The sequence below is a fragment of the Pseudophryne corroboree genome, chromosome 8 (genome assembly GCF_028390025.1).
Source record: "Pseudophryne corroboree isolate aPseCor3 chromosome 8, aPseCor3.hap2, whole genome shotgun sequence".
Lineage (NCBI taxonomy): Eukaryota > Metazoa > Chordata > Amphibia > Anura > Myobatrachidae > Pseudophryne > Pseudophryne corroboree.
Genome location: NC_086451.1, coordinates 380,028,123 through 380,043,322, shown reverse-complemented (window position 1 = coordinate 380,043,322; position 15,200 = coordinate 380,028,123). Strand labels below are relative to the sequence as shown.

Genomic DNA, 15,200 nt, shown 5'->3' with positions numbered 1-15,200 from the left:
ATCTGGTAAAAGCTTTACTTTTTTGTGCCCTGTCTCCTGCGGAGCCGCTATTCCCCATGGTCCTTTCAGGAACCCCAGCATCCACTACGGACTCCGAGAAATAGAATTATCGGTAAGTAAATTCTTATTATCTAGGTAAATACTTTGGAGTATCTCTATTATATGAGGTGCTTTGGTATTTCTTTATTAGGCTTCTAGACAGGTACAGCGTGAAATGCATATATATATGCCACTAAGCTGTTCATTGAGACAGATAAATATCAGGCAATGAGAACCGCAAGAATGAAGTATAAGCAGTGGTGTAAGTTTGTCCCAGATGACCGGAGTCAAGATAAATATAGGTGACTATATATAGATATATATAGATCACTATATATAGATATATATATATGTGTATGGCGTGTTCTGAAAAAAAAGTATATATATATATATATATATATATATATATGCGGTGTGAATGTTCGTGGTGACTGAGGCCACGGACCATAGACCCCCTCACCACAGAAGCAGGCGGCACTCCACGAATTTAGTAGTGAAAATTTTTTTTTTATGAAGCAAACTGCATGACAAGTCCAACGTTTCAACACCGCGATGGGTGTTTTTGTCAAGGACACATGGTGGTCCTTGACAAAAACACCCATCGCGGTGTTGAAACGTTGGACTTGTCATGCAGTTTGCTTCATAAAAAATTTTTTTCACTACTAAATCCGTGGAGTGCCGCCTGCTTCTGTGGTGAGGGGGTCTATGGTCCGTGGCCTCAGTCACCACGAACATTCACACCGTGTATGCATCTGAGGAGGGCACCCCGATCTGTATCCATGTTGTTTCTGAGTGCCAACTATTTCTACTATATATATATATATATGTATATATTTAGTTGTCACCTTACTGATAGAACTATTTTCTCCTGCATAGCAAGCCCGTAGATTCTAACTGTGGGGGTCATTCCGAGTTGATCGCTAGCTGCCGTTGTTCGCAGTGCAGCGATCAGGCTAAAAAACTGCATTTCTGCGCATGCGTATGTACCGCAATGCGCACGCGCGACGTACGGGTACAAAGTCCTTTGTGGTTTTGCACAGGTTCTAGTGACGTTTTCATTCGCACTGGCGGCCGCAAGAAGATTGACAGGAAAGGGGCGTTTCTGGGTGTCAACTGACCGTTTTCAGGGACTGCTTAGAAAAACGCAGGCGTGCCAGGGAAAACGCAGGTGTGGCTGGGCGTACGCTTGGCGGGTGTGTGACGTCAAAAGCCAACCCTCCAACGTTAGAATCAACACACACGAAGAGTAAGTTCAGGGCTGGTCTTGTTTTGCACAAAATGTTTTTGCAGGCGCTCTGCTGCACAGGCGTTCGTACTTCTGCAAAGCGAAAATACACTCCCCAGTGGGCGGAGACAATGCGTTTGCACGGCTGCTAAAAACTACTAGCGAGCGATCAATTCGGAATGACCCCCTGTATGAAGCTAGAATTGTCAGTTCACAACCATTGCACCTAGGCAGATCTATGTAGTGTGCAGGCGATCACAATTCTGATTATTTCTCTTGACAACTTATTTTACAAGTGTCATACCCAGGATTAGATCCCATGTCGTATTACACTGGAAACAGGCACTTTACTGATGGAGCTATTTACTCTTGCTTAGCAAGCCTGCAGATTCTAACTATATGAAGTTACTTTTTTTTGTCTTTCTTTTGTGGCATTATAAAAAATACTTTTGTTTGGTGGAAATCTAAATCCTTGTGAATTATCATATCTAAAACTCAAAGGGCTTGATTCAGTTCTGCGCGATGTTAATAGCGCCGGGAGGGAGATCCCAGAGCTATTCAGTTGTCCTCATCGCTAGTTCTGGCAGTTCTCGTGTCTTAAACCTGGTGTTTAGTCGTAAGAACCAGCATTCTCCAACTTAAGTACCTGCCTCGATACTATTTGCGCCGCGCTAAAGGCAGAAAACAGCAGTACAACACTAGTTTAGACGGATTTCTGCTCACACATCTGGAGGGACGCAAGCAGAAATCCTCTAGTCGGGCATAACAGTGAGATCAATAGAATAGCTCCAGGACCTCCTTCCCAGTGCTATTAGCATTACGCAGAATTGAATTAAGCCCAATGAGAAAAAATGTTTCCTGAAATATATTATTAGTTCAATCACACACACACACACACACACACACACACACACACACACATTTTTTTTTCAAACCTATAAAGAAACAAAAAAGTGTGACGAATATCAGGTCAAGGCCTTCAATTGTCAACTTGGCCAGATGTGTGTTTTTATGCTGCTTTCGTAGGTCTAATTATTGTCAGCTGTTAGACAATAAGAACCTGTAGTGTTGCAACATTTCTGGTATAAAGTACCTCAATTTATTACAGCTTACATTCATACAGTTGTTTCTTTGTGCACATAATATAGCTTAGGGCAGGAGCGTTTTAAGAGAGGAGGGGGCCCGTATGCAGCGGCTGTAGCGCCAGTCATGTCACTCCGGAAAGGTAAGTATTTAAACAACAGGGGTGCAGTGTGTGCGATGTTGGTTTCCCCCCCCCCCCCCCCTTCCTCCAGCACACATTGCACCCATGATAGAGACGCCAATACCTTAGGGCAGAGGTTCTCAAACTCGGTCCTCGGGGGCACACACAGTGCATGTTTTGCAGGTAACCCAGCAGGTGCACAGGTGTATTAATTACTCACTGACACATTTTAAAAGGTCCACAGGTGGAGCTAATTATTTCACTTGCGATTCTGTGAGGAGACCTTCAAAACACGCAGTGTGTGTGCCCCCGATGACCGAGGTTGAGAACCTCTGCCTTAGGGCCTAATTTAGTAAATATTGCATTGGAAAGCTGCACGCAGTCAGCTTTGCAAATGCAATCACTAACAATGCAAATGTAGTAGGAGGTGTTAAACCTCCTTTCTGCATTTGCAATCCCAGCGTGACACGCCCCCATTTCTGGCAACACATGCATCACCAAACAACAACAGGCATCACCGAACAGCGACAAGCTGGTGCGAAAATTTCAATCGCACAGACATTCACAAGCTGATTGATAGGTAGAGTCCGTTTGTGGGTGGAAACTGACAATTTTTTGGGAGTGTCAGGGAAAACCCCAGGCGTTCCCAAGCGTTTTCAGGGAGGGTATGTGACGTCAGCTCCGGACCTGATCATCCTGTTCTCATCGCACTGTAGGAGTAAGTCCTGGGCTGCACACAGACTGCACACACTGGTAAAACCATTCGATGGTGAGTGTGGTGCGAACGGATTTGCAGCTGTCCGCTGACTGAATGTACACATGTGATCGCACATTTGCACGGGCGAATTTGCACTCCCATTGGGCGGCGACTCTCTGAACGCAGGACAGCAAAATGAACAGCCCAGCTATCAGGTCTGAATTAGGCCCATAGATTGTAAGCTTTGGGGGTAATTCCAAGTTGATCGCAGCAGGATTTTTTTTAGCAGTTGGGCAAAACCATGTGCACTGCAGGGGAGGCAGATATAACATGTGCAGAGAGAGTTAGATTTGGGTGTGGTGTGTTCAATCTGCAATCTAATTTGCAGTGTAAAAATAAAGCAGCCAGTATTTACCCTGCACAGACATAAAATAACCCACCCAAATCTAACTCTCTCTGCACATGTTATATCTGCCCTCCCCCCCCCTTCCTGCAGTGCACATGGTTTTGCCCAACTGCTAAAAAAATCCTGCTGCGATCAACTTGGAATTACCCCCTTTGTTGGGGCAGGGGCAGATGTGTCTAATTAAATCCCATGCTATGTAAATAATTGTTGATGATGATAATAATAATAATAATATTCCTAAAAAAACAATAAGCAGGTGATGACTGAAACAGTGTGTAATACATTTTACTATCAACGGAAACGCCTGTAGACAATTTAACAGTCAAGAAAATTAATTAAACCTAACCAATTAAATATATCTTACAATCAATAATAACTCAATAGCGTGCACTAAATACAGCAGAAAATGAATGATGAGTGCCTACCACATTTCTTCTGCAGCAAGGGAATATCATTAAGAGAAATAATTATTTAACTATAATAGTCAATATGATTATGACATGTCCACAGAGTATGCAGGGGAGGCATTTGATACGCCGGCTGCCGGGATCCCGACAGCCGGCATACCGACAACTTTTCTCCCTCTTGGGGGGGTCCACGACCCCCCTGGAGGGAGAATAAATAGCATGCCACCGCGCCCGCAGCGTGGCGAGCGCAGCGAACCCGCAAGGGGCTCTTTTGCACCCGCCCCGCTGCCGGCATGCCGGCGGTCAGAACTCCGGCGCCAGTATGCTGGACACCGTGATCCCGACAGCCGGCATGACATACTACACCCGTATGCAGCTGTGAGGTGCTTTATATATGGAGCGCTGCTTTCTGACGGGTTGGAGGTGAACATTTAAAGTGGCAATCGCAGTAAGTGTGACTGTAAGTCTCATTTACATTTTTCACCTCCCACCCACCTTGGAGCAAGTCACTGTGTATCTCTCTTCGTATCACTGAAGTCTCTTATATACAAACCAGTGACATAGCCGTGTTATCACCGGCAATAACATATTACAAAGCAAGATGGCGCATTATCGCCAAAGTTTACTCCTGTTTTGGCTTCTATGTTAAAGTAGATTTAAGCAGTGCTTAAAGTGGTCCTAGAGAGGTGGTGGAACTCACCCCCCTCCCCACGGCGCCCATGTAACAAAGGTATTGTGCGCGCCGTAGTAATAATGCCCACAGTAGTAGCACCCAAGTGGAAATTTTGAAGTGGGGGTATGGAAAAGTGAAGGTTCTAATTATGTGTGCGCCGAAAGGCGCACGTGCTCCTGATGAGAGGGCGTTGCCACTCAAAAGGAGGCATGTCCTTCAGTGTAGTTTACCACACCATAAACCCCTTATACACATTATGCACCACAATAGTAAGGACCCCTTACTGGTGCCCCTTTCACATTATACCACACAGAATGAGCCAAAATTCCCATTATACCACACAGTATGAGCCGAAATTCCTATTATACCCAACAGTATGAGCCGAAATTCACATTATACCCAACGGTATGAGCCGAAATTCACATTATAGCACACGGTATGAGCCGAAATTCACATTGTAGCACAAGGTATGAGCCAAAATTCACATTATAGCACACGGTATGAGCCAAAATTCACATTATAGCACATGGTATGAGCCGAAATTCACATTATAGCACACGATATGAGCCAAAATTCACATTATAGAGTGACAGAAGGGACAGGGAGAGGGATAGCAAGGACAGGGGGAGTGACAGCAAGGACAGGGGGAGTGACAGAGAGAGGGACAGCAAGGGCATACAGTGGGAATTAGGGAGAGAGAAAGGCAGCAGGGTAAGATTACCTGTTTAGCAACGGCGGTGGATGGGTAGGCGTGGGGTGGAGGAGGCTGTGGGCCTCGGAGATAGTGCAGAGGAGGAGGCTGTGGGCATGCAGAGGACCGAGGACGGGGCGGCAGAGGAGGCTGAGGGCAGCTGCAGTGGATCTAGGACCAGGCTGGCTTTATTATCCCTGCCGCCGCATCGAGCTCCTGTGACCTCGGTGCTAATATTTCAAAACTGCCGCGGACCGTCAGCTAATCAGTGACAGATTTGAACTAGTAGCGCCACGGTCACAGGAGCTCAATGCGGCGGCAGGGATAATAAAGCCGGCCTGGTCCTAGATCCGCTACAGCTGGGAGTCTGGAACCAGGGCTTCCAGTGCGGCGGTGATGGTAGGGGCGGAGGGATGGAGGGCGGACCGGGAGCTCAGCTTCTTTGTTGGCCCTGCAGTGCTCGAAGAAGTGCCGGTATACCATACCGTTGTATACCGGCACACTTCGAGCACTGGTAGCACGCCGTAATACACATACAGTAATGCCCACAGCAGTAGCACCCCTTATACAATGCCCACAGTAGTAGTACCCCTTATGCAATGCCCGCTATAGTAGTGCCCCTTATACCCCCAGGAGTGGTGCCCCTTATGAAGTGCCCCCTTTACAATGCCCTCATTAGTAGTGCACCCCATCAGTAATGCCCTTAATGGTAATGCCCCTGTGTAGTATTGCCCCCTGTAGTAATGTTGCCTGTAGTAATGCCCCCAGTCGTTTAGCCCCCTGTAGTTTAGCCCCAGTAGTTATGCCCCCACTGGTAATGGCCCTGCAGTTATGTCCCCAGTAGTTTACTCCCCCCCCCCCCTTTAATTTAGCCTCCCAGTGGTAATACCCCCAGTAGTTTAGCCCTCATGTAGTTTGCCTCATGTAGTTTTGCCCCGCCCCCTGTAGTTTAGCCCCCAGTGGTAATGCCCCCTGCAATTGTGCCCCCAGTTGTTTAGCCCCTGTAGTTTAGCCTCCATGTAGTTTGCCCCCAGTAGATAGCCCCCGTTAGTAATGCCCCCTGTAGTTTGCCCCCCTGTAGTTTGCCCCCCTGTAGTTATGCCCCCAAGTAGTAATGCCGCCAGTAGTTTAGCCCCCCTGTAGTTTGCCCCCTTGTAGTAATGCCCCTGTAGTTATGCCCCAGTAGTAATGCCCCGGCCCCAGTAGCTTGCCCCTTTGTAGCTTGCCCCCTTCTAGTTTGCCCCCAGTTGTAAAGCTCCCTAGTAGTAATGCCCAGTAGTTTGCCCCTTTGTAGTTTGCCCCCAGTAGCTTGCCCCCCAGTAGAAGCGCCGCTAGTACACATATATGATGGGGATACCATACTCACCAAGCCCCGCTCCCGACGCAGTCCTCTTGGCTTCCGCTCCTCAGCACTATGGGAGAGATGTCATGACGTCTCTCCCATAGCGCGCACTGACAGAGACGGAAGCTGGAGCTCAATAGTGAGCTCCTGCCTCCGGCTTCCGCTGTAGAGAGGGAGCCGGACGCCCGCTGCCACAAGTTTTATAACCAGCTCTATGCCGACATGGCTAGAGAAGGTATGAAAAAGTCCAAAAAATCTAGAATTTAAAAAAGCCTGTGTCTACCATTTTCATGACAACTTTTTGACCCTGTTGACATTTTGTACTCTCTACCCTTTTCACGTCGACCTAATGTCTAACATATGGTGTCTATCTATTGACTGTTTAATGGGCCCTATACACATACCGATCTGCCGCCGAGCTGCCCGTTGGCGGATACGGGCGACCTGGCGGCAGGGGGAGGTGATGGTGGGAGTGAAGTTTCTTTACTCAACCCCCCCCCCCAGCCCCGCCACCCGGCTCCATAGCACTGCACGCTAATATGGACAATCTTGTCCATATTGGCCTGTATGCATAAGCAACGGGGCGCCAACGATTAACGAGTGCGGGGCCGTGTATCGCGTTAATCGTTGGTGCCTACACACAGAACGATATGAACGAGTTGAACGTTCATGTCGTTCTGTTTTATCTGCCAGTGTGTAGGGCCCATAACTAGACACTATAATCCGGATACCAATAAACAAATGTGACCACAGGTTTATATACACTGCTCAAAAAAATAAAGGGAACACTAAAATAACACATCCTAGATCTGAATGAATTAAATATTCTTATTAAATACTTTGTTCTTTACATAGTTGAATGTGCTGACAACAAAATCACACAAAAATGATCAATGGAGGTCTGGATTTGGAGTCACACTCAAAATTAAAGTGGAAAAACACACTACAGGCTGATCCAACTTTGATGTAATGTCCTTAAAACAAGTCAAAATGGGGCTCAGTAGTGTGTGTGGCCTCCACGTGCCTGTATGACCTCCCTACAACGCCTGGGCATGCTCCTGATGAGGTGGCGGATGGTCTCCCGAGGGATCTCCTCCCAGACCTGGACTAAAGCATCCGCCAACTCCTGGACAGTCTGTGGTGCAACGTGGCGTTGGTGGATGGAGCGAGACATGATGTCCCAGATGTGCTCAATTGGATTCAGGTCTGGGGAACGGGCGGGCCAGTCCATAGCATCAATGCCTTCGTCTTGCAGGAACTGCTGACACACTCCAGCCACATGAGGTCTAGCATTGTCTTGCATTAGGAGGAACCCAGGGCCAACCGCACCAGCATATGGTCTCACAAGGGGTCTGAGGATCTCATCTCGGTACCTAATGGCAGTCAGGCTACCTCTGGCGAGCCCATGGAGGGCTGTGCGGCCCCCCAAAGAAATGCCACCCCACACCATTACTGACCCACTGCCAAACCAGTCATGCTGGAGGATGTTGCAGGCAGCAGAACGTTCTCCTTGGCGTCTCCAGACTCTGTCATGTCTGTCACATGTGCTCAGTGAGAACCTGCTTTCATCTGTGAAGAGCACAGGGCGCCAGTGGCGAATTTGCCAATCTTGATGTTCTCTGGCAAATGGCAAACGTCCTGTACGGTGTTGGGCTGTAAGCACAACCCCCACCTGTGGAGGTCGGGCCCTCATACCGCCCTCATGGAGTCTGTTTCTGATCGTTTGAGTAGACACATGCACATTTGTGGCTTGCTGGAGGTCATTTTGCAGGGCTCTGGCAGTGCTCCTCCTGTTCCTCCTTGCACAAAGGCGGAGGTAGCGGTCCTGCTGCTGGGTTGTTTCCCTCCTACGGCCTCCTCCACGTCTCCTGATGTACTGGCCTGTCTCCTGGTAGCGCCTCCATGCTCTGGACACTACGCTGACAGACACAGCAAACCTTCTTGCCACAGCTCGCATTGATGTGCCTTCCTAGATGAGCTGCACAACCTGAGCCACTTTTGGGTTGTAGGGAGGTCATATAGGCACGTGGAGGCCACACACACTACTCAGCCTCATTTTGACTTGTTTTAAGGACATTACATCAAAGTTGGATCAGCCTGTAGTGTGTTTTTCCACTTTAATTTTGAGTGTGACTCCAAATCCAGACCTCCATGGGTTAATAAATTTGATTTTCATTGATAATTTTTGTGTGATTTTGTTGTCAGCACATTCAACTATGTAAAGAACAAAGTATTTAATAAGAATATTTCATTCATTCAGATCTAGGATGTGTTATTTTAGTGTTCCCTTTATTTTTTTGAGCAGTGTATATGTCTGCCACTAGCTCACGCTTTTCCTTTCTTTTGATTCATTCAATTTTTTCTATGGCTCCATGGATGTTAATGAGTTAAATCATCAACACAAGTAACACTGTCATTGTCACTTATTTTTATTTGATTTATTAATACCATATGTGAGATATTAACATTCGAGTAGGGCGAAGAAAGAGTGATTCACACAAAAACAGCAAAGTAGCGGGAAAGAAACAACAGCGCATATATTCTCTCCCTTCCCCACCTGGATATTCTATAGACTTGTATCCACAGAAATCCTGAGGGGGAGGTTCAGTCGTGATGGAGAAGGATGTGCTGCGGAATTATACAAAACACGCCAACCTACTGCTTAATGCACAAGGCCAGTCTTTATGCTGGCTCAGGAATCATCCTCCCACAGGCAGCGCTTTACCTTGAAACTATCCAAGCACTCGTCAGTGGAAAGCCACAAAGATGCCTAAAAGCAATGTTAGCGGCAGCGCCGACGCTTTATCAATAGAGTAAGTAGAAGTGGAATTTCTCAGTGTCAACAGAAAGGCCAGCTCAAGAAATCAATTTAAAAAGGAGCAGTTGGTTCCATGTTTGTTGCTATAGAAGGAAAGTTAGATAACAAAAGAGTAGGGATGGCCGATTACCGATGGTCAATTACCGATGTTGGATACTTTTACCGTCGATGGGGGAGAGAACCAGATGGTTTCCCGCCATCGATGGTTCACTGCTACCGAATATTTGTATTTTTTTTTTAAAACTCAGTGTCAGGGCACGGAGTTCAGCCCCCTCCCCCTAACACCCACGAAGCCACGCCCCCGGGCTCTGATTGGCCTGCATTTCATTATACAGAAATGTAGGTGTGACCATCGATGGGTAAAACCATCGATGGATCACTTTCAGATGGTTTTACACCATCGAGGTTATCCATAAATGGTACCATCGATGGTGACCCACCGATGGCCATCCCTACAAAAGAGAATGGTTTGTTTCATTATTACTTTGTTTTACTACTGGCTGTAAACATACAATTCTTTACCTATGTTTATTACATTCGTGTTTTCTTGTTAAGAAACGCACCATAAAATGAATATAAGGTCCGCAAATATTACTTTTGTGTTTTACTGAGCTAAGGGCCCAATTCAGATCTGATCGCAGCAGCAAATTTGTTAGCAGTTGGGCAAAACCATGGCCCTCATTCCGAGTTGTTCGCTCGCTAGCTGCTTTTAGCAGCATTGCACACGCTAAGCCGCCGCCCTCTGGGAGTGAATCTTAGCATAGCAGAATTGCCAACGAAAGATTCGCAAAATTGCGAATAGAATTTTCTTTGCAGTTTCTGAGTAGCTCGAGACTTACTCCTACACTGCGATCAGTTCAGTCAGTTTCGTTCCTGGTTTGACGTCACAAACACACCCAGCGTTCGCCCAGACACTCCCCCGTTTCTCCAGCCACTCCCGCGTTTTTCCCAGAAACGCCAGCGTTTTTTCACACACACCCAGAAAACGGCCAGTTTCCGCCCAGAAACACCCACTTCCTGTCAATCACACTACGATCACCAGAACGAAGAAAAATCCTCGTTATGCCGTGAGTAAAATACCTAACTTTTGAGTAAAATAACTATGCGCATGCGCTCTGCGAACATTGCGCATGCGCAGTAAGCGACTAATCGCAATATAGCGAAATTCGGCAACGAGCGAACAACTCGGAATGAGGGCCCATGTGCACTGCAGGTGTGGCAGATATAGCATGTGCAGAGTTAGATTTGGGTGGGTTATTTTGTTTCTGTGCAAGGTAAATACTGGGGGTGGGTCGCGACGGCTGTGTGACATCACACGCAGCCACTGCGTCACGGAGAGCGACAGGTACCTCCCTGCCAGCGCGCAGGAGCTGCGCAGGTAGGGAGCTACTCTTCAGGTACAAAAGCATCTTCGCCGTGCGATGCTTTTGAATCTTTGTGGGGGTGGGGGTGGGGTTGTGCCTGACATGGGGGGCAGACTAGCCCTGTGATGGGCGTCCCCCCCGCATGTCTGTGAAAGTGATCGTAGATGTGCTAAATTTAGCACATCTACGATCAAGTCTGAATTAACCCCATGGTTTTGCCCATTTGCTAACAAATTTGCTGCTGCAATCAGATCTGAATTAGGCCCTTAGAGAAGAAGACGGACAAAACTGAGAACCACATGTGTACTATCAACGTTCCGTCAAACTCTACTCATATTATCTGAACTGTAAAATCTCCCGTACAGTCCCAATGGTTTGGCGTTGCCGTACAGAATTGATTTGCACGCCTGTTTTGTGTTGTGTACGGAGAAGCTCTCCAGGTGCACTGCTGTAGTCTTGCCTGGCTAATTATAGAGCTCTCCTCCTCGTGTTCTTGCTGAGCTTCTTCCTAGACATATACACGGTGTACGATGAGCTGCAGCTGTGTTGTATGCTGGAAGACTTTCTTATTGAGGTTTGATGACAGAAGTTGCCGTGGAACACTTCTATGGTGAGTGGGATTGGTGGCATAGAGCGTCACCATGGAATACACACCCAGTGGATCTTATGGATAAATGTCAGGTGTACAGATTGCGAATGGTTTGGAGCCAGGTTAGAGCTGTCGTGACACTGTACTCTGAAAACGTGCTGACACTCCAGCTGCTGTAGGACTGCACATCCCAGCATGCCCTGCCACACTTGCTATCATGACATGCTAAAACTGTGGTAGGGCTTGCTGGGATTTGTAGTTCACCAGCTGCTGGAGGGCTGCTTATTGCCCGGCTGGCGGTCATTAGGGTGACATGCATTATGTTGGCATGGTCTTTAGGTCGATATGTACTAGGTCGACATGGAAAATAAAAATTCTTTTTTTTTAACCTTTTTCATACTTAACGATCCACGTGGATTACAACTGGGAACGGTAACTGAAGCTGCGAGGGGACACGGTGCACTAATTGGGGTTCCCCGTCACTTTACGAAGAAAGCGACACCAAAAACAGTCAAAAAACTCATGTCAACCTTTTTCCATGTCGATCTAGTACATGTCGACCCAATGTATGTCGATATAATGGACCACACCGTATTGCCCATCCCTGCTCTAGATTATTGATGAGAATTGGTTCCGTGTCAGTGATCAGGTGTGATGTAAGGATTCAGTGATTGGAATGGATTGGTAATGACCGGTCGCAGTAGAGCAGCCAGATATACCAGTATGCTCGTACTGCATCCACACCCCTTCTGGAATGTAAGATAATGTGACAGGACCGTCCCTCCTATGTTTTCTCTATGTACTTTTATATGGAAATATATTTGTCATTTTGTATGTTCTGCCTGGTATTATGGATAATACGGCAATAACAACTGCAGGCGTAACTCACAATCTACAGTCCCATTATCCCGTGGGCTGCAGTGTCCCGCGGTGAGGGGCGAGTACACACTCTCCAAGAAGCTGGGCTGCCCCCAGGACCCCCCTACACTGTGAATAGATGCTGTGTGCATGTCATCTGTTCACCTGCTACTTAACCGCTGCTCTGCTAAGCAGGGTCCCACGCCACTGACCACCAATGCTGGCAGGTATGAAACCGCAGAATGATTGACATGCTGCAGCCGCTTGGGGACTGAACAGGGGAGGCAACGGGCAGTGTTGGACAAAACAGGGAGATACCACCCCCATTTTCTGGTCATTGAAATTACCAGCATTGTCCAGCAGGGGGCATGGCTATGAGGAAACGGTTCAGCGATGATAACGTAGATAAAGCTTAGAGCTGTGGCTTGACGGTTTTAGTTGTAAAAGCAAAAGAAAAATCACTCTGTTGGTGCATAATTTAATACAAGGAAGGGTCATAAACCAGCTACTGTATCTAGTGTTAATAATAAATGTGAAAATCACCATATAAAGTGTTATTCATTGTTATAGATCAAATGGTAATCATCTCTCCTGCCACTTTCCAAATAGAAATATCAAGTAATGCGACTAGATGGCCGTGGCTTCACATCTTGTAGCAGTCACACTAATGAATTAGGTCACGGGAGGGGTCAAGACACAGACAGCCAATCAGAAATGGCTAGCTATCACTGATGACAAGCATTGCACTTGACGTCACCAACCCTCCACCATTTGCAAGAGGTAGGCTCACCTGACAAGTGTCCTTTTGTGTCTCGGTCTAGGTGTACCTCCGTCACAATGATGTGAACGCACCGCTGCTGTACTGGGGTCATGCCTGATCTTCTCCAAGCATAAGGAATCATCATAAATGTAATATGCGGCAAACGTTGCATATGGATGCTTATGTATACTGTACACTGTGGTCTGCATGTGCAGCATGGAAATGCAGATTTTGGGGGTTATTCAGAGATGAAAGCAGCCAGATCTGTGTTCATATCTGCACATGCTGGGGGCCGCCCAGCACAGGACAAGACTGGCCAACAAGTGTGAGGCTGCCTCCCAATGTGTCCGCAATCCTCTGGCAGCGCAATCAGGCGGTCAGCACGCATCTTTTTAGTTGGAGCGGCTGCGTGTGACGTGATGTAACTGCGCCGGAAACAGTGCCAACCTGCACCCGTTCATCCTGCCCCCCCCCCCCCCCCAACGCTGCGTCACCGCCTCGAAAATGCCCGCCACTGGTTGAAGGACCATCTTTATGCAGATGTTTTATTTTTTAAACAAGTACAGTACCTTTACCTGTCTATCTCATTACAGTAATCTTACTCTGTTAAATGTAATGTCATTTCTGCAAAAGTCCAACTTTACTTGTTACTTCATTAGGAGCTCTGCCCAAATTCTAACCTCAGCCTGTGCAATGTGATTCTTCTCAGTAAAAGCTTATGCTTGTAAGGGGAAATCTGGGCACACATTAGGTGTATGGTGGGCCGAAGTTTGCTGTTGAACTGAGAATGCCCATTTTGCACTTCGTAAATGATCTCCTATGTCACTGGGGCAAATGCATTATCCTGTCTCTTTTCTCAGTGCTAACAGATATTCTGCATCACAGCTTGTCGCAGCAATGCAGGATTTATTTGTGCTGGGATATATTAAAGAGAGCCATCAGATTGAGGGACCAGGGAGACGCATGTTGGGGTGCCAGGCTGGTTGGAGGGCAGATGGGAAGTATAATTGTTACGTTCCTGATGCTCAGAACTGGAGAGATGTAGTGATGCGAGTTCAGAGTACCAGAACGTGACGCTGAACTAAGGAGAGGTACGGGAATAGCCCCTAGCACCCTACCTCCGTTGTCTTACCCGTGTGGTCGACTCACGCCTGAATGACTATGGTTTCTTGGGCCCACGGCAGCCGCGTTTGAAGGGCGGATTAGGTCTGCCCAACTCCGATGCCCCCAGGTCTTAGAGAGAGACAAAGCGTGAACCGAGACAGGGTAATAACAAGGGGACCTCTAACTAAAACAAACAGAAGCTAGGGGCTACTAACTACCCTAAAACTAAAGGTATGTGCAGTATGCCGCCAAGGAAAAAGGACAACAAAAGATACCACTGTCCGTTCCCCCACACGGCACCGCCGAGTTCCGGGGAGGACAGTGAAAAGCGGAAACCTCCGCAAAAACCTCCAACACAAAAGTAATACAAAGTTAAAGCGGCCTAGGCCGCAACTCGTGGCAGAAGCCGCTACTCACGAAACCGGGAGAGAACCCCAAATAACGAAAACCCTCGTATGACTGCAACAGGTTCGTTTTGGACATGAAGGATTCCCAGGACCGGCTTCAGAACTCCAGGACTCGGGAGCACAGGGAGCAGGATCGACCAAAAACAGCTAAATCAGGAACAGACGTTACCAGGCAGGAACAGCATGCAGGAAGCTATCACCGGCGTCTGTGCCAGGTAGTGAGGGAGAATATAACAGGGAACCCTCCAATAGCTCCAGTAAAGCTTGATTAGTAATGTCGTGCAGCTGCCCTGCTGCATGACCAGAGCTAACAGGTGTACTGATAGACAGGAAGCAACGAGGAACGCAGTTAGACAGAGACGTCCCCGTTGCTAAGGGCCCGGCGGCTCAGCGCGCACGGCGTCCTACCATTGCTAGGGACCCGGCGGCTCAGCGCGCACGGCATCCCCTAGTTGCTAGGCGCCGGGCGGTCAGGGAAGGAGGTGCGGCGGCCGTGAGCGTCGCTTGGAAACAGACCGAGCGGCGCCGTGGACTGCGGCACCTAACAATAATTAGTACAGGGAGACAATGATATGGAGGATGCAGGGGTACTGAGAGGGGGGTGGTCTTCATTTTG

General features: G+C 47.7%; 1 protein-coding gene across 7 annotated transcripts in view; it reads left to right on the top strand.

Moving 5' to 3' along the window:
• The window catches only part of LOC134949185 (leucine-rich repeat and fibronectin type III domain-containing protein 1-like protein), a 934,368-nt gene that overhangs the window by 368,835 nt on the left and 550,333 nt on the right, over window positions 1-15,200 (top strand). The window contains exon 1 of one of the 7 annotated variants that reach the window (XM_063937625.1): window positions 11,388-11,476. The exons of the other annotated variants lie outside the window; for them this stretch is intronic. The gene's annotated coding sequence lies outside the window, so the exon portion shown is untranslated. Of the gene's footprint in view, window positions 1-11,387; window positions 11,477-15,200 lie in introns of those variants that run through there. 7 annotated transcript variants of the gene reach the window in all.